Source organism: Cuculus canorus, chromosome 1, assembly GCF_017976375.1.
Source record: "Cuculus canorus isolate bCucCan1 chromosome 1, bCucCan1.pri, whole genome shotgun sequence".
Classification (NCBI taxonomy): domain Eukaryota; kingdom Metazoa; phylum Chordata; class Aves; order Cuculiformes; family Cuculidae; genus Cuculus; species Cuculus canorus.
The window spans coordinates 112,608,522-112,634,239 of NC_071401.1; the positions used below are offsets into that span (position 1 = coordinate 112,608,522).

Below are 25,718 nucleotides of genomic sequence, written 5' to 3' on the forward strand. Positions count from 1 at the left end.
GTAAAACCTTGACTCTTGCAATTAAATGGACTACCTCCCTGGTATGGAGGTACTTAACGATATTTTTTACTTCTTTTTCAATGACAAGGGCTCAAGCCACACCACCCAAGTCACAGAACTGGCAGCAGAATTTGCTAAGCCATTATCTATCATATTTGAGAAGTCATGACAGCTCGGTTAAGTCCGCACTGACTAGAAAAGGAGAAACATAACTCCTGTTCTTAACAAAGGTAATAGGGAAGACCTGGGAAACCAGTCAGTCTCACCTCTGTGACTGTCAAAATCATGGAGCAGATCCTCCTGGAAAATCTGTTGAGACAGATTTGCTTTATGGAAAATGAGGAGGTGACTGGTAACAGCCAACATGGATTCACTAAGGGCAAATCATGCCTGAAAAATTTGGTGGTCTTCTACGATGGAGCTACAGTGTTTGTGGATAGGGGAAGAATAATCATCATCATCTACCTGGACTTGGGCAAATAAATCTTTTGACACTGTCCTACACAACGTTCTTCTCTCTAAATTTGAGAGATATGGATTTGATGAATGGACCACTCAAAGGGTAAGGGATTGGCTGGATGGCCATGCTTAAAGAGTTGTGATCAATGGCTCAATGTCCAAGTGGGGACTGGCAATGAGTGGTGTTACTTGGGGGTTGGTATTGAGACCAGTGTTTTTTAAAATCTTTGTCAGAAACATGGACAGTGAGACTGATGGCACCCACAGCAATCTGTATGCTGCGGCTGACTGACTGGAAGGAAAAGATGCCATCAGGAGACACCTTGACAGGATTGAGAGGTGGACCTGTGATAACCTCATGAAGTTCAACAAGGCCAACTGCAAGGTCTTGCATCTGGGTCAGAGCAATCCCAAACACAACTACAGTCTCTGCAGAATGGATTCAATAGCCCTGAAGAGGATTACTTGAATGTGCTGGTGGATGAGAAGGTCAACATGATGCAGCAATGTGCTCTTGCTGTACCCTGGGCTGCATCAAAGGAATTGTGGCCAGCAGGTCGACTAGGTGATTCTGCCTCACTGCTCTGCTCTCCTGAGACCTCACCTGGAGTACTGTATTCAATTCTGAACTCTTCAACCCAGAAAGGACATGGTACTTTGAGAGCAAGTCAAGACAAGGACCACAAAGGTGATCAGAGCGCTGGAACACTTCCCCCATGAGGACTGGCTGGGAGACTTTGGGAGGGGAGGGGAGCGGAGAAGGCTTCAGGAAAACCTTGCAAGCAGCCTCCCAGTTCTTAAAGGGGCCTTATATGAAAGCAATAGATGGGCTTTTTATCAGGGAGTGCAGAGATGGGACAAGAGGTCATGGTTTTAAGCTGGAAGAGGGTAGATTCAGATTAGATATTAGAAATAAATTTTGTTTTTAACTGTGAGGGTGGTGAGGCGCTGGAACATGTTGCCACATCTCTAACAGTAAACTCCCATCAATCAGATAAGATAAATAAATCCTTGGCAAGAGTAGAGACTGAAGGTGCTCTTTATTCACTTTTAAGAGGAAAAAGGTAAGTAGGTGGCCTCTGAAGGAAAAAGATATCAAATAAAGGGCCTGGATATAGACATTCAACCTCTTTCTTTTGTGTTCTCTGCTTAGCGCGTGTTGTGCTATGCCCACACATCCTCTTCTGCCTTCAGCATCAGTCTACAAAGAAAGCTGAGCTATTGCTCAGAGTTCTGACATGATCCGTGATTAAAGCAAGAACTTGATCAAATGCAGTTTTTAGACTCTCAGATTGCTATTCTATGAAAGAGAGTGACTTTGTCATACCACATGAATCAAAATACCAACTGTATGCTGTTGTAAAAAAAAAAAAAACACTTTAAACAACAACAAGGAAGAATGAAACTTTGATCAGGCTACAGTTAATTGATTAAAATGTCCATTTCGTTGTCCTTTCATGTCTAAGCTTCAGTAAACAACATGAGAGAGCAGAACCCAGCATGCAGCGATAGGAAGGAAGGAGGCCACAAAGGAAAGCCTGGCAAGTAAACAAAGATTAAAAAGAGAGGAAAAAAATAGATTATACGGAATAAATACAGAAACCTACTGTGCTCATGCCCAGAAGCTTAACCCAATTCTCCAGCTATGCCACTAAAAGACAGAGGAATTTATGACGATCAGCAAAACACAGAATCTTATTTGCATTTATTTTTCTCACAGTAACAATATGAATCTTTTTCTACCAAAATCACAATGTGATTTGTGCAAAACTGACTTAGCATTATGCTTCCAGTATGAAATGGATTAAACACTGGGAAATTATATTCACTTTCATTCTTATGAAAACAGAAAAGAAAGCTTGTCTTTGGTTAACAAATAAACCACATTTTCCACTCTGTTAAGAGTGAAATTCCTATAGTTGCAATTTCTCTCTCACCTGACAGGTATCAAGACAGTTCCCAAGTTTCAATCAAAGACATTCAAGCTTATTAACAGCAGCAAGGGCCAGTGAATACATCAGGATGCTTACAAATAGTCAGAAAGCTTACAAGATCCTTTTCTTATTTAGTCAAGAAGCCTCCAATCCCTCCTTCTCCTCCTCCTCTCAGGCAATGCAGCACAACTTCTGCTCTGAATCTTCTCTCAAGAGAGTTGAGGGTTCCCCCATGGTTCAAATAAAAAGCCTAGAGACACCTGCCATCCTTTATAATTACCCCTCTCAGTCTTGAAAGTCTCCTTGGCTCTAAATCCACTCGCACTTTGGTTTAACTCGATAATTTGAGACACAAACGTAATCTAAGACCAAGAACTGCTCTTGGAGAAATTCCAGGTCATGTTTTTACTTAGAAAAGTGTTCTTATTTAATTTTTGTGTTAATAAAATGTCCTGCTTCATTGCATCTCAGTGCCCTTTGACTCTCCAGCAGATACAGTATGTGAGTAGAGGAACAAGAAAGAAATCCAGGTGTAACCCATTTAGTTCCAAACGCTCTCAGAAAGGCTCTGAGAGAGCAGTGATCTGAGGTAAATTAACAAGAGTCAAAGAAAAAATGGCTTATTCTTCCATGAACTACAGGTACTGAAATTATCTTGATAGATTACAGATAGGTAACAAAGCTAACATGATTTGAGGGCAGCAGCAATTACAGAGCAATAAAATTACACATTTCAGATATGTAAATTATAGAGACAGGCATATAGCCAAAAACAGTGTTTATAGAACATCACCTATCATCCTGTGAAGGCCTGGCACTCAGCTCTCTCTTCTCATGGTAAATCACAATTTTTTTCCAGACGTGAATCACTAGAATCCTTGTGGAATGTGACTAATGTTCCATTGCCAATGGACTAATGCAGTGGAAGAACCAATACATTAAATTGTTTATTTAGAAAACTGCCCTAGGATTAAGCCCTATAAATGTATTACTTTCCTTTCCAGCTTTTCTGTGGATAATTGGTGAAATCATGCATGTGCAATTTGGTATTGTCTCTTTAAAAAAAAATGCATCAAAAAGAGGAATGCAAACAATTAAATCTACACACAGTGAAACATTCTTAAATGTTACTTGCTTCTCACCTCCTGTTAATTATTGTATGTCCAGTCAAGAAAAAAAAAATTGATCTAAACAAGGACCGCATCAATGTAATTCTGGTCACTCAATTTAAACTCTGTTGAGAGCCAGAGTGAAAATGGTAATATGATATGACATGCTGCTCTTCAAATTGGAAATTTAGATTCATGAGCTTCAGGATTTTAACACTGACATTGCATAATGTGGCCTTACTTTATACCACCTGGCTACCTCTAGACAAGATTTCTGTCTGCCTTAAGAAACACTATTTTGCTTTGCTGCAAGATACGTACTTTGCTGTTCCTTCCTCCAGCAGCTACTACTTTCCTCAGAAAGTCTAAAGTGTTGTAACACTTCTTTCCACGCTCCTGCTTTCTCTTTTCTTTCTCTGTCAGCTGTTCTGCAACTCCTATTCACTCATCTGCAATTTGCAGCTCAGCAGCCAGGTGACTTGAAGCAGAACTGCCCTTTGTATCTCCACTCCCTGTGGAGAGCTCTGCTGGGTCCCACGAAACTGAGAAATTGATTTTCAGAGCCAATGTGGAGTCCACGGCTTCCTGTGGCATAAATCTGACTTGTTTGATTTCCCAGTACCTTCTTTACTAGGGTTTCTTCTTGGCTCAGGCTTCTAGTTTTACCTGCACTGTAACTCACACATCTGTATCATTTTATGGCCTACACCATCAGCCTATTATGTGTTTTTCTTTTTGACCCCTGTTCCCATCATACACTGGGCTTCTAAATGTATCAAATTTAAGCCTACTCTGAGAGGAGAAAAAATACATATATGTATATATATTAAACTTCTTGTTGCTGCATTAGCACATACAGAATAAGAAAGGTAGTTGTCACAGCAATTGACATATTTGCAAGTCACAGTGACCGCTGTCAACTCTAGACCTTCTTTGCTCCCCAAAATAGACAATATCTGCAAAAAGCATGAATGACAGACAGAGTTACAGTCATTGATTGTGAACGCTTTTGTGGATCATAGCATCAACGAGGCTTTGCATTGTCACAAACACGTGGCTCTGTGTGTCCTCAAGGCCTCACTTGCATAAGAAAGCAAAAGAATCAAAGATTTGACAAATTTTGAGGGCAGGTAATTAGCCATGTGATTTATGTGCTGGTTAATTTTTACTCAGGTGAATATTCGGGTCATAACTTGCATCCCAAGTAGAAATGTACAGGGCAAGAGTCAACAGACCTGCATTATAAGGTGTTTTCCAAAACCAAGTGTCGCTACTTCTACTAAGGCATACTGAAATCCCTCTCTCTGAGTTTGATGTTTAAATCAACACTGCCCTTAGACAAACCACCAGCTAACCAACATGGGGACTCCACTCAAGGGTTCTGATTTATAGCCGTCAACCATATGGAAAAGGAGGGGGATGCAGAGGCCTTAGGAATAACATATGCGGGAAGATAGAAGATACTTGTGTGTTTCTTGGCCTTCAATTATCTGCAGTTCAGAAATTCCTAAAGCCTGTATAGGTAAGGCTGAATTTAATTGCCCTCATAACTCCATTTCTCTTCTGTGAATGTGTTTTATCATTTAAAGCTGTGCGCAATTTGGACCTCCACACCCTGGGATATGTAGCTTCTCTTGTAGTATCTCACGCTTTGTGCTTTGAGCTTTTCATCTGACTAATTCATGGGACGTCTCTACTCCTGGTGCTATGAGAAACAATGAATAATTATTCCTTATTCTAGGGTTTGGTGCTTCTCATTATCTGAAATGCTTCTATCATATCTGGAGACACCACTACCTCTTTTCCAGGCTGAAAAATCCTCGATAGTCAGCTTAACCGGTACTTATGTGGAAGTAATTTATCCTTTTTAGCCACCCTGCCACTCTCCTCTGAACACCACATACTCCTATTACGTACAGTCTGACACGAGGAACCTACTCTGCATGCACTCTTCCAGAATTATTTTTCAGCAGCCTTTAACTTTTGAACATTAAGCTAAAATTTTCAGAAATCTATCCACTATAACTCCACAATCCCTCTCCCAAACTAGTGAGAGTTAGTACAGAGTATAGTGCATAACTACTTTCTGTAGTAAGCACTTCTTAGAAAAATTACATTCTCCTTACAGGAGACCAGCATGTGCCCCAGTAAATAGAATAAAAATAAGAATTACCAAGGAAGACCCAAAAGAGTGATAACACACTGAAGTTCATTCGTCCAGCTTCTTCATTCCTTTTGATTAATCTCTTGCACTCTCCTTGATAATGTCTGGTTCCGGCTGAGAACAGAAATGGATATGGAAAACACTGTTGAGCATAACCAGTGCAATTAATTTTTATTTCAGAACCAGTTTCCACTGGCAGAACTTAAGTATTTCTCTGATATTTACTTTTTTGAAGGCATATAGTAGCTTACCTAATTTGAGTTTTTCCACATCTCTCTGATTCTCTGATTATTTACCTTATAGATACTACTTAAATGTTCTAAGTTTTCAGTTATCCAATAAAAAACATACTACTAAAAACAAAAAAACATTTGTTCCTGTTAAAACCCAAGTACCACTATGTAGAAAGGGAGGAATGACCTACATACCTAAGCACTAAAACAAAAATGAAAATTAATCGAAACCAGTAGAGGATATCCTGTCAGATGAAAAGGGAAGAAGATCAAGAAGGAACCAAATTTCACAGTCACAGTGCTTAACATCTGAAATCACATTGCATTTTTTTTTAATTTATCCTTAAATCCTGGATCATGTAGGCATTTAATATTGCAGTAGTGAGAGGTTATTAAAAAAAGTTCACAACTCCATTAAAAAAGTATCTCAAATAACAGATATCACATTTTCAGATGGATAATATAAAATAAAGTGAAACCATATTTTGACTTCTAAAGCACTACTATTATTCCAATTTCTTGGAATTTTTGCTTAAAGACCATCAGTGAGATACCTTAAAAACAGAAGTTCTCCAAATAAAAGGTAAAATTTGAATTTTATAAATCTCAAGTCATTCAAATCAATACACGCTGAAGGAAAATACAGCTAGGAGTAAGGGAATTGAATTATGCCTATCATGTAAAACCTTGGCTAAGTTTTATTAAAGAGGATAAAAAATTACACCATAGCTTCTAGCTATTTTATCTTGCTGAGTTAAAACTCATGAATATAGTACTTTAAAATGAAGTAGGTACATTTTTACTAAAGCAACACGAACATCTCAGCTGCAATAATTGCCCACTTGTGTCATTGTTCAGGCTTAAGCATATATGCACACATGAAGAGATAGAGAACTGCTGTCAGTTATATCTTTATTACTTCTACAGTGACTGATGTTTTGCAGCCCAAACATATACCCCCAGCGCCAAGCTTGATGGAATTTTTTTCTCATTTAACAGCCCAAATGCACATCCCTAGCCACTAGTTGGATTTTCTGTTATTGCCTCATGCTTGCAGTCCTTGATATATGAGCACTAGGCAACAGAGCTCTCCTCCTTCAGAAACATCAAATGAACAGCACTCTGGAAACACTAAGAGTTGCCCAGTATCCCATCTGGCTCCGATTAAGCTTAAAATATAAAAAGCTAATCTTGCCAGTACTTATTGCTGTGTATGCAAGTATCGACTACCATGAATAATAGTCTCACTGAAACCAGTGTCAGAGTAGACACACTGAAATCACTTGTAGGACTAAATCACTGAATTATTAAGTAGCATTGGGGTAAAGGTTACATAAGCAGATATTTAACAGGTAAAATATCTAGGAATTTTAGCTTCAAAAGTAACAAGACAATTGGCCTGCAAGCACTGTGCAAGCAATTTTATTTTTTTCTTTGCAACAGTCTAAAGAACTTCTATATCTTGGAAAAGCAAATGAACAGTTGTGTACAACATATTTAATAATAGATCACTAAAAATATTTCTGTTCACATAGTCAGAATTGCAACAAGAAGCCTCAAGCTAATAGCTCTTATGAATCCATTAGCTTGAGTAGGCAATGATTTTTTTAACTGAAATTACAGATTTGCATATACTACCTCAAATTTGTACCTTGAAAGGTGTGTTTGCTAATTTTGAAAGATGAAGCTAGTAACGCAGTATCAGAATGTTCTTAAAAAGTGCATTGTCTGAACTGCATGCTTTTTAATCTCTTCAGTAATTTATTAATGTGCCATATTTCAAAAACCAGAGGCTTTTTCAATCACCTAATTTAAATGTCAAAGAGGCTTAGTATAAGGATTTCTAAGATATTAATTATTAGGCTATTGATGCATTTGTATTTCAGCAAGTGGTTAAAACATGCATTTCAATTTAATTTTAAACTAACATACAATTCATATAAAGTATTTTCAAAGCTACTGATATTAGTCAGACATAGTCTTCTGGTTGGTAATAGCAAATTTTACAAAACTACATTTCTGCATGTAATGAAAGTAATTTCAACTAACTGAACTCAATGTTGTAGCTTTTTTTTTTTTGTTCTGTTGTATGTCAATGCAAAAAGTGCACAGTGCTTCTCATTACTGAGTCTACCTCTAAAGAAGGACAATATGCTGCTGGGAATTTCTTGCAAATCAAATGCATTTTAGCTCATGTCCAATGTTACTAAAATCTGTGGATACTATATTGCAAAGGGAAAGATTCACACTGTGGGCTATAATATACAAGCAGAATGGGAGACTGCCCTATATGCCCTCTAGACAGAAAATCAACCCTTTCCTGTAGAGCAGTTCAGATCATTAAATGAGGCTCTACATTTGCACCAAAGGAGCTGGTATCTCTCCATGGATTATTGGGAAAACCTGTAACTGCTAGCCAGATCAAGCACTTGCATTGGATGTTTAGGGCAGCATGCAATTAAAATTCACCCAACAGAAATATATATACATAAATACTAAAAAAAAAAAAAAGAATAAATAAAAATCAAAGAACAGCTCTTCTGGAGTCCATATATTAAAGGTTTCATTGCCAGTCATATCCCACTTGGGCACTTGAAATTTCATTTGTAGCCCTGCCTTGCTACATGTAGATGCAGCCCTAGAAGTCCATCAACATCACCTTCCTCCATGCCTGTTAATGATAGCAGCAGCGTAGTTGACTTGTAGGTCTGAAACCTCCCATTCTACAGCATAAAAAGCGTAGGATCTCACCCAAGTACAGTCCAGCACTAATAAGAATTCTGTTGTTTTGGATGAAAAAGAATCCAAATAAGGAAGTTTTTCAGGGTTACTGAATAAGACCTCCTCTTGACTATTTGCTCGAGGGAGGGGAGGGGCTTTCTTGAAGGCAAACAATCTACCGTAGTTTTCCCAATACAGAGGGATATTTCTCTGCTATGGAAGAGAAGCTTCTTAAACTATTGAGCTATGTGTATAACTAGGGAGAAAAACAAGACAAATAAATCTGAAATTAACAGAAGTAAATTGCTAGATAATCTTTCCTGTAGATTGCACTTCAGCTAAATTACCTGTGCTGATCTTAATTATCTAAATGGCTCCATTAAACAAATGAGATGTCTGAAAACCACACAGGAATATGCATTCTGATTTTGCTCCCCAACCTGTTTGATTAATATGCTACAAAGCTAATTAATCTTAAGGGAAAACATAAGAGTTGTGCTACATATTGCACAAGTTACCAATTGTTAATTAGTAATATACCCAAAAGAACTTTTAATCTAAAGCGTGCATTTACTATTCATATGTTCTCTATTTGTTATTACATTTTAGAACTGTTTAATTATTGCTGACCTTTCTCTTAAAGCCAGCTATTTATAGCATAAATTTTAACAGCCAAAAAATCTGCCAGAGAATTTGTATAGACAGTAGAATTTCTGCAGGCAGAATTTGTATATTTTCCTATAAGTATCACAGTTCTACTTATAGGAAAATTTTAATGTCATTGTTAAGGATTCAACTGCAAACTGCAGTATTCAGGTTGTGGGACTGTAATTTTCCAAAGAGCAAAGCTTCATCATGGTGATATAATCTCTCAAGCAAAGACATTCCTACCTCTGGATATGATATTAACCCTAAAGATGACACTTAATATTTGCTTGTTACCCTGTCTGCCACAAAGAAGGTGACTAAATCCTACAATGATACATAGATAAATAACAATATATCTCCATAAAACAGGAAAATATTTTCCTTATGCCTCTGCATATACATTGAGAATACAGCCTGTATATGAAGCAAAAGGAAACAGTACAATTGAAAAACACTTCAGAAAAGAGTAAAAAATCACTTAATAAAACTTAAAAGGGAGTATCTTGAGTACGTCTGCAAAGCCCTGCCTTGCTTTGCCTTACAGTTCCATAGAAAGATGTTTAAGAAGCAAAAAGCATTTTTACTAAAGTTAAGGTTAGCATGCAACTTCATCACCAACCACGAATACCTGAACATTGCAGAGGTTTTTAACAAGAAATATGCTCTTCAGGTGAACTAAAAGGCAAATGAGATCCTGTGGAAAAATACGAAGTCTGTAATAAGTATTATAAGTTGGCTTTATTAGTTTCTACCAAAATAAAAAATTGGCTTTGTGAGTTTGACACAAAGTAGCCTCTTCAATAACATATGATGAGTAAAAACTAAGTATGTTCTAATAGTCTAATTACTGCTATTACAATAAACAAAGATGTATATGAAGGAAAGTGTATAGATTTCAAGATAAGAAAGATACTTTGATAGAAAGATGATGTATGTGGTCTAAGAGCATTTTTATTCTTTGGCTAAAAGACAACTGACACTACAGGCACAATGAGAAGAAACCACCAAAGCTACAGTTTTGTGGATCAAATTCTAGGGAAGATGAGAATAAGGTAGCTGAAGGGTTACATCACTGGACAATCTGGGCTTGCCTTTGCATTTCAGGTTGTGGATATCCTGTCCTGCCTCAAGATGTTTTGAAAGAAAGAGACAAGAGAGAGATTTTCATAAGGTACGTTCACACCAAGGTTGTGCTTCCTGTATCTTCCTGTATCCTTTATATGGTTATGCTGGTCTGCTTCCACAGATGGAACAGGTCATGTTACATGGTTTTAATCCTTTTCAAGCTGTATGTCTTAGGCACTAGGCTCTTGCAATTCTATCATATAAAAGGAGCTCCCTATTGTGTAGACTAGTATAAGATATCCTATTGCTGGAGTGTCACCCTTTTAGTAATACTTCTCTCCCTAGAAACTGGCCAACAAAAGATACCACTAGCACGATGAATCATGGCTTACTATAGGATTTAGGTTGCCAGCTAACCATGAACTTTAGACTTACCATGACATCAATCAACATGGCAACAATAAAACAACATATTAGAGTCATCATCAACATTTATTATATATGTTACATGTAATAATATTTATATAAAGTTCTAGCATCATCCTACTATTTCTGAAAAATTTTACTTGGTAGTTCTTCAATGTAAGGAAAAGTATAGATTAATTTGCCCTGTGAAAATACACATTCTGCTAACTTTATTTCTAAAAATCTGGGAAGTTCCTCATAGACATTTAACTATATAAAAGTGAGATATGTGCTGACCTTAAGGGCTAAAGATTTAGAAACTGCCTTCCAAAAAGTAGGACATTTCCAAAGTCATGATTTTTCTTCAAAGATGTGTTGAGCTGAATTGTATTTGAAATACATGAAGAAATAAGGCAGAACAAGAAAAGGTATAATCAAGGTGTTTCAACTACTGATGAGATTTATCAGCATATCTTTGGCTAGCAGCCAAATACAGGCTGCCACATTCAAGAACTTGTGTGTAATTTGGCACATTTCTCTCAGAGGGATACCTTAACTGTCAGTGGAACATAGACAATAGAGATAAAAACAACAGATGGGATCAGAACATTGGTTTACTAATGCAACTAAAAGCACTTATATGACAGGTAAGTCAGAAATTACCCTAGTAAAAAGTTATATTCTATAATAGCAAAAAATGTCCTTACAATACACAACGTGTCATTGTCTTTTAGTGTCTAGAGAAGATACCTTACTCCACTCTTTTCTTCCCCTAATCTACATTAGCCTGCTACAAGAAATAGTAAAGCAATTTAATGTCCTAGAGCAACTTCTTAAAAATTTTAGAATAGTATTTTCTGTCTTTCAGAGCCTTTTATGGCCACAGGAATATACTATCAATCACATAGGTAAAAGCTTTTGTTTTGTGAAACTCATCTTTGCAATAACAGACATTTTCCTTGAATTTCATCAGATTTGTGCACATATACGCAAACTCATTTTTAAGCAAAGTATTTGCTTTTTTCCTTTTTTTTTTTCATAATAAGTAATAGATTCCTGTGGGTAAGTAATAACTGTTGAAATTATAAATAACACAAACAGAAAATATTAAACCAGAAAATCTGCATATTTTGTAAGCTTTCAATAATTTTCTTTTTAGAACACTATGTACAATTCTACATTTTGGGTGCTATATCTTTTCAATTATGATCACATAATCCTCCAGTTCCTCAATTAAAAATGCAAGAAGAGACGGTAAAAGTGTAAGAGGAATAAAAATAGTGGAATGCTAGAAAACTGAGTGAAAATGGTCAAAATCTTAAGAGTACCAGTACTGCAAGAGGTTGAAAAGCAGCATTCTGTAATATTACTGGAAGCTTCAGAATTATTGAAGTTACTTATCTTAAGGTGAAAACAGAAGCAAAGCTGCCTCTCATAAAGAAGGCCACCATCTGATAAGGTACCTATAAGTAGACCAAACCTCAACAAACACAAATCCTTTAAGGCACAATATTGAATGTGACATGAACGAGGTCATGCTAGGAAACAACTTTAGAAGGAGGAGGAAGACCTGTTTGGCATAAGACTGGTCAGAGAAGACTGTAGCTAGGCAAGAAAAGCCATAGTACAGACTGGACACAAGATTCTGACAGAATGATGTGGACAAATCAATGTAAGGATAAGGAAAGATAAGAGACAGTCAAAAACGGGAAGGGCATACAGAGTGTAGGTGGTGGGTTTCTAAATCTCCCTTACATTTCTGGGGAACAGGTAGGGATAATGGGAGAAAAAGAAAGGGAAAGAAAAAAGGAGACCATGTGCAGAAGACAGGAAGGAGGCCTGTCAGGCCTGAAACTTTGAGACCAGAAAAATACATCAAAATTTCAATGAAGAAATTAGTCCTTTAATGAATATTGTTATGCCAATAAAAGACCCTGAGTCAGGCTTTGGCACGAAGGATCTCTAGTGAGTTAATTTGTACTGTTCTGTAAGAACACGTATGAACAATTTTACCTTCTGTTACATCTACGCTAACAGCTATTGCCAAAGCATAGTGACAGGGGTGTTGCAATGTAGACAAGGTCTGTGTGTGCAGAATGATATCTAGGGGGAACTGAGAACGACTAAGATGATGGGGAAGTCCTGGGTCTGACAGGCATTTGCAAGAGTTGAAAAAGATGGTAAAGCCAATTTGGAGAAAATAAGTGAAGCCTTGCGTTTAGCAGGTAAAATAGTATTCTGTCCGCTGAAGGCCCTGTTTTCCATCAATTGAACATATAATCATACCGAGATAGGTGGTTTAAAAAAAATCAAAGGACAGGTCAAAATAAAGCTTTTTAAAAGAGGTATTACAACTCTATCAAGTCAGCTTCATGCTTGTTTTGGAAATTGTCACTTGCTTTTGATCCTTTAAGACAAGCAATAAGTAAATAAAGAACAGACAATCAAAGGTCCACTTTCACTCTGTCCTACCTGACAGAAAAGGAGGAATGACCAAGGAGCAAAAAAATATCTCAAGCTAAAGTCATAGAGGAGCAGACTAGAAACATGAGCAAAAGAAAATGAAACTAGAAATAGAAGATGAACTGAAGTTAGCACCTGTCAACCAGCAAATCTTTGGTTTTATCAGACTCCAGTTTCCATTCCACAGAGGCTGGCAGGAGAAAAATGGCACCAAACTGACGTGAAATGCTGAATTTTGAGAATGTCTTTTGGAAATAATACAGTCCTCAGCTGGCTTCGTGCTGCAGCACAAAGATTTTTGTGTTTTTCATGGAAGACTTCATATTGATAGCCCAGACTACTGCAGGCCAGAACACCTTGTCGGAATTCTCACTGCCTGGGAAAAAGGACAGGGAAGAAATGTGACTGCTGCAGCCCGGGTAACTTTGTGATGGGTAGGCAATAATATAACACTGACTGCTTTGTTATTGATTTACACTGTTCATCAACAGATACATCTGTGTGACACACTGACACAATAAATACACACGTGTCAGTGACATATTAGTCCATCAGACTAAATACAGCATGACTTCTTTATATGTTTAGTACATAGGTATTTGACAGAAAAGCAATGCAAGAGTTATTCTGCCTTCAAAAAATTTATGTCAGAGTTTTGCACACAGATCATAAAGACCATCATATATAGGTCATGCACTAATAAAACTAATTTGATTTATGAGCCCACCAGCAAAAAGAAATGTCTTGAAGAAGGTGGCATCTACCATTGGGTCTTGTTTAAAAACTGTCCTACTAGAACACAATCATTTTAATCAAACACTGAAGAGGTATGCCAAGAGTAAAATTGTCCCTTACTAGGGTACAATGTTACATGTTAAGATTGCTCTGCAAAGTATAGGAATGCCAACCTACAACATATAACGACCACAGTCATGTGTACTTACAGCTCCCTAAATCATGAACACGGAGTAGCTTGAACAGTCATCTGCTATCCTGCAGCAATTAATTCATTAGACGTTAGTAAATCAACTAGTGTCTCTCTGATCTTGGCATATAAGAAACTTTTTGAAGAGGAAGGTGTAAATCACCGTGTTACAACACACTTGCTGGTGCAATACTTCATCTTTGTTTCTGTGTCACTTCAGACACCATAAAGCAAGCTATTCAACCTAGAGAAACAGTGGCAGCACTAGGAAAATATACCCCAGAAGAAGGAAGAGATTGAGATTGAGAAAGGTGATAAAATGGAGTAGAAAAGCTATCTTCCAATTTTGATTCCTGAAGGATCGACACAAAGAAATTTATGTAACATGTTACTTCCATAAAAGTAGTTTTCCCAGTGCCCTTAGCTAGTGCTAGTAGTTTGTCAACTTATAAAAATAAACATTTCTTGATGGACAATGTCAGCTAATTACCAAACTGTTTATTGACACACCAGTATACCTAAACCTAAACAGACTGTAGGTGATAAATTAAATTTGTAAGATATTCAGGCAGATAGGTGACACACCATGAGATTATTGAGATGTGCGGAATCCTTCACCCAACCAGTTTCACAATTAAATATAACAGATATCATAGACCAGAGCTAGAAACAAGAAAATCATTGTAACTTAAACCCAGCAGTACCAATAGACTATGAGATATCCTTGGACGACCAAATTCTGTTCAGTGTAGATCTGAAAGCTGGAAACTTGTGGACTGCAGGGCAGCTGAAATAGCATTACTGCTTAGTATTTCTCAAATGATCAAGACGATTGTAGATCAAAATCTGTTTCACTAACTTCAGGGCTGTGTCTGCGAGTTGACGCTGGGGTTTGTTTCAGGGGCCTAGAGGCAAGTTGAATAATGTGTCTCTCTTTTTTTTTCTACCTTTCTCTCTCGGTTTCTCCTGGTGATAATATTCTTGCTTCTGGCAAGCTGTACTGTACATCACCAAACTCTTATCATTATGATAGTTAGAAAACACAGTTCTTTTCTTCTCTTTTCCCAAACTGACCGTAAGGCTGATACATTTTTTTTCCTACCTGTCATTAAAAACAACTGTAGAAAACCAAACCAAAACAAACAGTCCCTCTAATTTTCAAATTACTTGTAAGATATACTAACTCAGATAGCTAGAAATGAGAGAAAATTTTGTAAAGTCACCCAAAACACAGGGCTATTACTTATCTTTAGAGAAATAAATTCTGTTAAATATGAATCTGAAAAAAATGCAAAAAACCTGAGCTACATTTCCAACTTTTTGAGAATTACTGGGAAGTAGTTTTAGAGAGTTTAAGGGGAAATAAGTGCCCTACTTCACTAGAACTACAAATGCTAGATCAATTTTAAAAATGAGCTAGAAACAAAAAACAGTTCAGATATATCCAAAGGGTTTGATGAGAAAGTAATATAAGAAAAATTACAGCAGAGATAAAAAGGGGACAGATGCAGGAACTAAAGATATTGTTTCAGAAGAAAAATGCAGATAAGGCTTTTAACTTTCCAGGGGGCTGAAAATGAGCAGGACAGTTGTGTATGGGGAAAAGAATCCAAACCTTATGAAGAAGGAAAGGTGAATCATAGCTGCAGATAGCAGAGTGAATTCAGTTCAATTTAAATACTTCAGATACAACTGGAAGTTTCTCTCTTCACTTAGAGCTCTGGGGTTTTTTAGTCTTTTTGTGGACGAAGCATGCGATTTCTGTCTGTGATGTGGAATGGTTGTACCACACACTAGAAAAACAAACGTTGCAGAACACAGCAGTTCATGTAAATCTAAGACACATGCACCCCAATGGGATCTACAGGGAGTACTGGCAGTGGGAAAAGTGGCAGATAACACTAGTAATGCTTGCTGACAGAATTGAATGAAATAAATTCAGGTAGGTTTTGTTTACCTTAAAAAAAACCCAATACAATCTATCAAATGAATTCTCCACTCCTTTTGTTTTTCTTGACAGTCTTCTTTTCTCTCTGTCATCCTGAAGAGCCTAATTTCCTCAAAAAATCCCCCTTTTCAATTCTTTTTTTACCTCAGTAAGCCTGCTGGAAAGTGATTTGCTATTATGTTTATGCAGTGCTCTTTTGATCTCACAATGAAAAAGGCTGGAGAGTTATCCTCATGACAGACTTTCATATTATCAAAGTGTTTCTTAACTAAATCTTGATTTCTGCTCCATCTTGTTATAGATTGTTATATAAATCAAGTAATTCACAAGCAGACAATTTTTTTCAAAATTACTGGGAAAAAGGGAGAAGTTAGTCTGCTTGCCTTGTATGTTCATTGAGCATTGATCTTTAACCTCAACAAGCTAAACCGATCAGACCTCCTGCGATTTGTTTGCAGCAATTGCTGAGCAAATGAAGGGTCAATGCATTACAACGTCAAGTCTTGCCTGTTCCAAGCCCTGCTGTAAGATGGATAGTATTGAACCTCCACCTCAGAAAGGGAACCAAGCAGTTTCCCTGTAGCTTCGTCATAAAGAATTATCACTTCAGGCAAATGCATGTTTACTCAAGGAAATCAATACATATTTTACCAAATACCCTTTCACTGCAGAGACATCAAAGCTGCATGATGCTTTTGATAGACCTGTCCTTTAGTCTTTTGTTAATTAGGTACTAAATACTGATCTCAGGGAAACCCACTGCTACATCCACTAAGAATAAAACATTTACCTATGAACAACATACAAAACAAGAAAAGTTTTGTAGACGTACAGTAGCTACAATTCTCTGTTACGTGTCACCTGTGTATTTCCCACTCTCATATCCCTTCACAATGTTATCATATCCTGCTCTATCTCATAAGGTTACATTCTCACCTTTAGTTGAGAAGATGGATTGGCTACATGCTTTGTGTCATTTGAAACAGACATACCAGGCGCGGATATAATCCCAAAACAAATAAAATCATACCTAAAACACTCTGACCTCAACTGTATAGGGCAGACATGGTAGAAGTGGACTTAAGTTTTTCTTTTGAGGACTTCAACCACCCCGACACACACTGGAAAAGTAGCATGGCAAGCTTTAAGCATTCCAGGAGACTCCTGGAGTGCATTCAGGATAATTTCTTACTCTAGATGATAGAGACCGCCTCCTCCCTCCCCCCTTCCTTCCCGAGGAGATGCAATATTGGACCTTATGGTCACCAAAACAAGCAAATTCATCCGTGACATTAGGGTCAGAGGCAGCCTGGGCTGCAGTGATCATGCACTGGTGGTGTTCAAGGTCCAGAAGGATATGGGACAGGTAAGGAGTATAGTCAAGACACTAAATTTCAGGAAAGCAGAATTCCAGCTCCTCAAGAAATTACTCAGTAGGATCCCCTGGGATATGGTCCTTCAAGACTAGGGAGCGAACAGAGCTGGAAAATATTTAAGGAAGCTTTCCATAAAGCACAAGAGTGCTCAGTGCCTGTATGTAGAAAATCAGGCAGGAAAGGGAAGAGACTGGCATGGCTCAGCTGAGCCCTGCTGGTTAAGCTGAAAAAGGAGAGAGAACTGCACAGGCAGTGCAAGGAGGGACAGGTAACCGGGGACATGTATAGAGACACTGCCCGGTTGTGTAAGGATGAAGTCAGGAAGGCCAAAGTGCAGCTGGAGCTGAACTTGGCAAGGGAAGTAAAGACTAACAAGAAGGGCTTTTACGGGTACATCAATCAAAAGAGGAAGGTCAAAGAGAACGTACCCCCACTGATGGTTGGAAATGGTGATCACGTATCAACAGTTGAGGAGAAGGCTGAGGTACTTAACTTTTTTGCTTCAGTCTTCACTGATAACTGCTCTCCTCACTCCTCCTGGGTCATGGGACAACAAGATGGTGACCAGCGGGCTAAACCCCCTCCCACATTAGAGGAGGATCAGGTTCGTGACCACCTGAGGAACTTGAGCATATATCTGTGATGTGATCAGATGCATCCCAGAGTCCTGAGAGAACTGGCAGATGCGGTTGCCAGGCCACTGTCCGTGATATTTGAAAAGTCATGGCACTCAGCAGAAGTCCATGGTGACTGGAAGAAGGGTAACGTGCCTGTTTTTAAAAAGGGTAGAAAAGACACCCTTGGGAACTACTGACCTGTCAGCCTCATCCCTGTGCCTGAGAAGACCATGGAACAGATCCTCCTAGAAGGTATACTAAAACACATGGAGCACATGGAGGTGATTAATGACAGCCAGCATGTCTTCACCAGGGGCAAATCCTTTGTGACCAACTTAGTGACTTTCTATGATGGGGTAACCGCAGCAGTGGACATGAGTAAATCGACGGATGTGATCTATGTAGACTTCTGTAAAGCCTTTGACGTGGTCCCACACAGCATCCTTCTCTCTCAGTTGGAGAGATATGGATTTGATGGGTGGACAGTTCAGTGGATAAGAAACTGGTTGGATGGTTGTATTCAAAGGGTAGTGGTCAATGGCTCAAATTCCAGACGTCGATCCGTGATGAGTGGTGTCCCTCAGGGGTCCGTACTGGGACCGGTGCTGTTCAATATCTTTATCGATGATATTGACAGCAAGATTGAGTGCATCCTCAGCAAGGTTGCGGATGACACGAAGCTGACTGACACAGTTGCCACACCAGAAGGACAGGATATCATCCAGAGGGACCTGGATGGAGCAGTGGGCCTCTGAGAACCTCATGAGGTTCAACAAGGGCAAGTGTAAGGCCCTGCACCTGGGTCAGGGCAATCCCCATTTTCAGGACATGATGGGAGCAGCCCATCGGAGAAGGACTTGGGGGTGCTGGTCAATTAGAAGCTCGACATGAGCCAGCCATGTGTGCTTGCAGCCCAGAAGGCCAACCGTATTGTGGGCTGCATCAAAAGAAGCGTGGCCAGCAGGTCAAGGGAGGTGATTCTGCCCCTCTATTCCTCTCTCGTGAGGTCTCATCTGGAATCCTGTGTCCAGTTCTGGAATCCTCAATGTAAGAAGGATATGGAGCTTTTGGAATCGGTCCAGAGAAGGGCTACAAAGATGATCGGACTGCTGGAGCACCTTCCCTATGAGGACAGGCTGAGAAAGTTGGGCTTGTTCAGCCTGGAGAAGAGAAGGCTCTGAGGAGATCTTACAGGGACCTTCCAGTACCTGAAGGAGGCTACAGGAAAGCTGGAGAGGGGCTATTTGTAAAGGCTTGGGGTAATAGGACCAGGGGCAATGGGTATAAACTGGACAGGGGCAGATTTAGACTAGACATTAGGAAGAATTTCTTCACCATGAGAGTGGTGAGGCACTGGAACGGATTGCCCAGGGAAGGTGTCAATGCCCCATCCCTGGAGGTGTTCAAGGCCCGGTTGGATGGGACCTTGAGCAGCCTGATTTATTGAGATGTCCCTGCCCATGGCAGGGGGGTTGGAACTAGATGACCTGTAAGGTCCCTTCCAACCTTAACTATTCTATGATTCTATGCATCTCAAAGAATCACAAAATCGGTGTAACGGCCCGCTTTAAATGTGAGGTCTTTATCCTGGCACAGCTTCGTGAAGTTTTTGCTGCAGAGCAAGATAATGAGTTAATGGGTACAAGAGTTTAACATATGAAGTACTTTATAATTTTCTCTATTTCCTCCATCCAGAATGGTTTTGTTTCTGCTCTTTGCAATTCCTACGCAGTCTTTTGATTAATTTCTCTCACGGATACTGTGTGTATGCAGTACTGCATACAGAACACTAAATGTTACACTTGAATATTTCTTTGGTATTATTTTCATTTTAAGGATCCTATCAAGTGAAAAAATAATCCCTCATGAATTCATGAGCTCCTAGTGTTATACCTATTCCTTTAGTATCTCAGAAGCTAAGCTCCTAAACTCTTCTGTACTCTTAGTATTTTCTTTTTGTTTTTTAATGCTTTTTAAAGGTACTTACTATGTGACATTTTATATATCTGCCATTTTCTTTCAAGAAAGCAACTGATCATAGAAGGCATATATACACACTGAGCTTTTCTTTGTGTAATTCTCTTATAAAATACAAAGGTATTGATCAACCTCATTTTATACAGTTCCTTGAAATGATAAGGGTCTGTCGAGAACTCTTAAACATTGAAAATCTCTGTGTTGTGCACTCTTAAAAGGTCATCTCTGCATGAACTGGAAGTCTGAAGTTTCCAGGGCTCATTTATTCAAAATCTCTTAGCTTCCTTTGTCAGGTGATATTTTTCACCTGTCAAGAGAATGAAGGTTGTTATCTGGATTACCCTTGTGCAAGTCCCTTTTGGGGGGTGAACACCCATTCTGAGTTGTGTTTCAAAATCATTCCGCATCTTCAGTTTTGGCAGAGGTACATTAGAGATGACAGAGAGGCTGGGAGCAAGTCTGCCTGTTCAAGGGACTGTTTCCAACATGATACTGATGGAAAGCTCCTTCTCAGCATAATGATGTACAAAGAGAATCAGTGAAGGGGTCTGTAGCATAAACATTTGCTCCCTTTTTCTCCTACTTCACCATATCCAGTTCTCTCTCAATTCCTATCCATCAATTTTTTTTTTCTGCAAAATAATTATGCAAGATGGCAGAAGATGGGTCTCTCTGGTGAAAGCTGTTAATTTAGGATCTCTCCACTGCTGAAAACAAATGAGAAGTACCTTCACCATCATCTCTCATTGCTATAGAAAAAGCCTAGATGATTACCTTAGGTTGTATGCAGAACACTTACAGGATGATTGAGTCTGTGAAGTGATTCCGAATATTGCAATATTCCCATCTTTCTCAGATTCCTCCTACTGTATCTGAATTACATTAAGCAAATTCAGAAGTCAGAATTCATCTTTTGCAAAATGTTGCATAGTCAACTGATTCCCTATGAGACTTCAAGACTTTTAGCAAATTATGGACATACACATGAGGCATATAGGCCCTCACTGATATAAATAAGGAATTTATGGTTCTGAGCTTGCTTGCATTGTGTAACCAGATCATGCAGAAGTGTATTAAACCAAGAGTGTAAAAGAAGAATGTAAGCAATAATTACAGGCAAGAATCAATCAGCTCCAAAGAAATGCTGGAGCTTGACTTACAGTTGACCGGAAATTATGAGGTAAGCCTCTTGCAACCACAGACATTAAAAATGTGTAAAAGGCCTGCTGAAGAAATCAATCCATAATTGCAGCATTTATCAAGTTCATATAGATTTGTGTTGTTCTCATCTAATTTGGATGGCATTACCACGAGATAGCCACAAGTAGTGTATCAAAACAGCACCTAGGAGGCTATTTTCTCATTTTGTTTTATCTTTTTGGTATTCTATTGAAGAATAAGATCTGATATTAACTTCAAAGGACAGCCAGATTCTTTGAAAAGAGATTGTTATTGATCATAGATCCACAGCTGTGGATGTTAGAATGCTGTGTAAGCTTTCTGTGTATGTGGCTTTTCCTCATATATTTCTTTGTGCCTATGCTTTATCACTTTTTTTCAATTACACAAAAAAAAAAACTAATCTAAAAGATACACAGGAAATAACATTTGGAATATCCAACGGTGTTTGTTTAGGTTCTACTTTTATCTTTTTTTTGCTGATGGGGAAGGAAAATGCTGACAAAACAGCTAAGAAATTAAATAAAAACCTGAACTCCAAGTCCCAAGGGGCAGCCTCAGATCAAATTTGTTCAAATAGCACTATACCTCTAAAAAACAATACAAAATCTGTTAAAGATTTTTTTAATGCCTACAATGCTTACAAAGTCAAATTTTACAGCAGCCATCCTGTGTGAGGAACATTGACAGTAAGAATTCTTTTACTGCAGAAATCCACCAAATAAAAAGCAATCTGTGATCCAAATGTTGGTTTGCTGCACAACATTGATATCCTTCACACAAGATAGAAGATTAAATGGAAAAAGAAATTAATTTTCTGAAGGTTCCTCCTTCACCTCAGCAACTCCCAGCTCCTTCTCCCTCTGTTCTATTCTGAATGTTTTGAAAGATGGAAAAAATTGCCCCAGAAGAAAAGAGAAAATAATATTGTAATAACACAAGGAAGCAAATATAAGATGTGTAGTTGCAAAAAAACTTAAGATGTTACTAAAAGATGCAACTATTTGTTTTTTCAAAATATATAAATAAATATAAACATATATATATATGAATACATGTGTTTATATATATACCGCCATAAATCAGATGGGGAATCTTTCACCAAAAATCAGGCTGATGAAGTTCAGCTACAGGGCTCTGAGGTATTCCTCATTCATAGCAATACCTCAGTAATGACAGGACATAGTTTTAGTAGAGAATAGATGATTTTATCATTATACTCCAACAAACTTCCAAGGAATTTTGAAAGATCCTTAGCAGACCTTGGGAATTTAGTGACTGCTTGAACATGAATCATTTTTGAGAGTGAACTAGCTGGGTACACAATGAAGAGAGTAAGTACCAACTTGAAAACAAACCAAAACAAATAGTACTCTACACAAGACAAAGTTCAGCTCTGGAACACAGGATGGTTCAGGTAATAAAAGCCATCATTAATTCAATTAACAGTGAGACAAATAGATTGAAAAACTCCTTGAGGGTTCTTAGGTGTACCCTGTATAGCCTCTTTGACATCCAACAACTTTAAGTGACTGTTGAATTAACAATTGTCAGTTGGGGGTTCTGGTGGTTATGGGTTTTGGTTGTTTTTTTTAATTATTTCTTTTGTGGGTTTTTTTCTAAAGTACTGAAGAGCTGGATGTTTCTCTTCGACTTTCAACCCGAAAGAGAAAATACAGAGGTAGAAATATATTTTAAAAACTATATTTTCAGTGGACATGTATAATTTAGCTGTCTATGTCTGATGTTATAGACCTGCAATCACATAGCCTAACTATTTATATTTCAGACAGTTTATAAAAACTTTCTCCAGCACTCCTGCTCTCTCCTTTTAAAAGTATTGCAGAATAAAAAACCTCTAGTTGCTATAGTATGTCGTGTCTCTATATTTCTTCAGCTTCTATAGTAATTTGGGAATAGATAGGCGGTTACATTTTCATAGATTTTGAGCTGATGACTGTAAATCCAGTTTCAAAGAATTATTCAAATTCCATTAAAAAAATAATTCAAACCAATTCTCCTTTCACCACTGTCCCCACCAGCATGATTAAATATTTTGAAAAGGGAAAATATTTAGACACCCCTGTTTGCCTTCCTCTGAACTTACTAAGGCATTCTGCCAACTAAAATGCATATACACTAACAAGAGAGAGATGCTTTAATTAAATGGAAAACAAAGACCACACAAACCATTTTAAGGTTTCTGAGTAGACTAGATGCTATGGATAAATTCATCATTTGGCAAATATGGTATGAAGTTAAAGTGTAACTGTGGCAGATGTTTAAGAAACATTTATTTTAAGACAATGCTAAAATACTTTCAATAGGCAGGGACAGATTAGTGATATGCGTGTGCACACTTGTCCATGTGTACTTACTCCTTTACATATTAAAAAGTATATAGGATTCATATAAGACATTCTGCCTGTTTTGAATAAATCCAAATAAATGAAACAGAATAGAAATTTACAGTTTTCCTACTATAGCAGATGACTCTGTTGCAGGGAGAATTTGTCTGCATTTAATCTTTAATCACTTTCCAAGAGCCTTTTTTGTTTTGCTTATACATATATACACATATATGTTTGTATACATATAAATATACACACATACACACTCTGCCATACACACATACATTTCTTCTAATCTCAAATTCAGAAAGGCAGCAATTACTGCTTCTCAAGCTGAATGCTATCAGCCTACTTAGCTCTTAACAGGTCTGAGCTGAGCCAATGGGCATTTGTCTGATTAACTCATAGATTTACCCAGGCTGCAGAGCCGTCGTGTTTCTTCTTCTGTATCAAGGGGTGAGAAGAAACATGGAAACAGCCACTGCTATCTGGAGGAGAAAAAGATGATTCACACAAGCTGAAACAAACAAAAAAAATCAGCAAGCCACCTTGCAAGCACAGAAGAATTCAAGTACTGCAAGAAAGCACAGATAAAATTTGTAATGAAACAACCCTTTGAAAATGCAGTGAAAGCAACTGCTAGCATTTATTTTTTATACCTTTTAGGCCTTTATAGACAGAAGGTAAAAAAAAAAATCATGCTGGCAAGGCTATTCTAGGTAGTGCAAACAGTGCAAACGTTATGTGAGATGGAGCTGAACTTTTTCTGTTTAAATCACCCTATCTAGATCACACCAAAGTCAGCACTTTTCAGCTTGTGTTTTTGCAGTTCAAACAAGCTCCTAGTTTACTGCTTCTAGAACTAAGCACTCAGTACTTTACATATATAGAGAGGCAGTACTGCATCTTCCATTGTGTGAGTCCTTCACTTTGAAAATTTTAATTAATTGCCAGTTATAAGTCACAGATGAAATGTACCTGGAATAATCACATTCCATTTCATTTCTAGAGAAGAGGCTGTGAAAGCCCTGATCAATTCTAGTTTCATTTACACAAGATACTTCCCTGTAAAGTAGCACAGTCCCTGACAACACTCTTGCTCTACAGGAAAACCAACCCAAATCAAGATGACATTTGCCACAAATACTATCCATGAGATTACTGAATTAATCCGCTCTTATGCTGCAGTTTAATGTGAATTTCTCTGAGTGTGTGCCAGCTTCCAGACCCGTCAGGCTAGCACATCTCATTGCACCTTCAGCAGGCACAAAATGACATTTTCTTCTCAAAAGTCATCAACTGTCCAGAGCTCCATGAAGAAAGGGTATCAGGTTTTCATCTGGGAAGATGAAGTCTATATTCAGTCAGCAAAGCAGAGTATAAAAATCGATCAGGTTCCACAGAAAGCTTAAGTTAAAAAATAAACTGGTTCCATTGTACATCAGTGATCAAAAGATGAGAGTTTCAAAAGTGCTTTATTTATGGAAAGCTCAGAAATCTCTTCTTTAACTAAAACTAGCATTCATTAATGTCCTAGTGTCCCCCAAAATAGTCTCAAACTAAGCCTCGGTAACTATCATACACACTTCTCAGTGCTCCATACCAGTGACAGTCTGGCAGAGACTGTGGATTAAGAGCAAATCCCTCAATACAGCAGAAGTACCAACATGTATGTCATCGCTCTTAGTTCCCTCAACAATACAGTACATTTCAGGAGTTATGTTTAAAAGGGGAACAAAAAAGAAGTCCAAAATGCTTCTGGCTTCAAACAGAGCTTGTCACTTTCTACAGAGATGCTCTGTTTGTCAGCACATCTCATTCTTGATACGAGTACCAGGCCTGCAGGAAACAGGCATTCTCTGGTGAAACACCGAATATTGACAAAGCTTTAGGAGTGGAACAAAATCCTCGTACTGTGTCCTTTTCGCTTGCATTTTAAAGCTAACTTCCAGAAGCAATGCTAATCTAAGTATTTATCATTCTACTCTAAGTTAGCAAACATATATGTTCTTTCCATTAATATTCCCATGAAGAAAAATAAATTAAATACAATTTCTACATTTTTGAGAAATATTGGCTGCCCTCAGCAAAAATGAAATCTAGCTTATCTCAGATCCAAGTTCTATAGCGCCATTAGGATTTTG

General features: G+C 38.0%; 1 long non-coding RNA gene across 1 annotated transcript in view; it reads right to left on the reverse strand.

Annotated features, from left to right (window-relative positions):
* The window catches only part of LOC128850957 (uncharacterized), a 90,245-nt gene that overhangs the window by 54,110 nt on the left and 10,417 nt on the right, over window positions 1-25,718 (reverse strand). The window contains exon 2 of the long non-coding RNA XR_008448226.1: window positions 5,676-5,780. This is a non-coding gene — a long non-coding RNA (uncharacterized LOC128850957). The remainder of the gene's footprint in view (window positions 1-5,675; window positions 5,781-25,718) is intronic.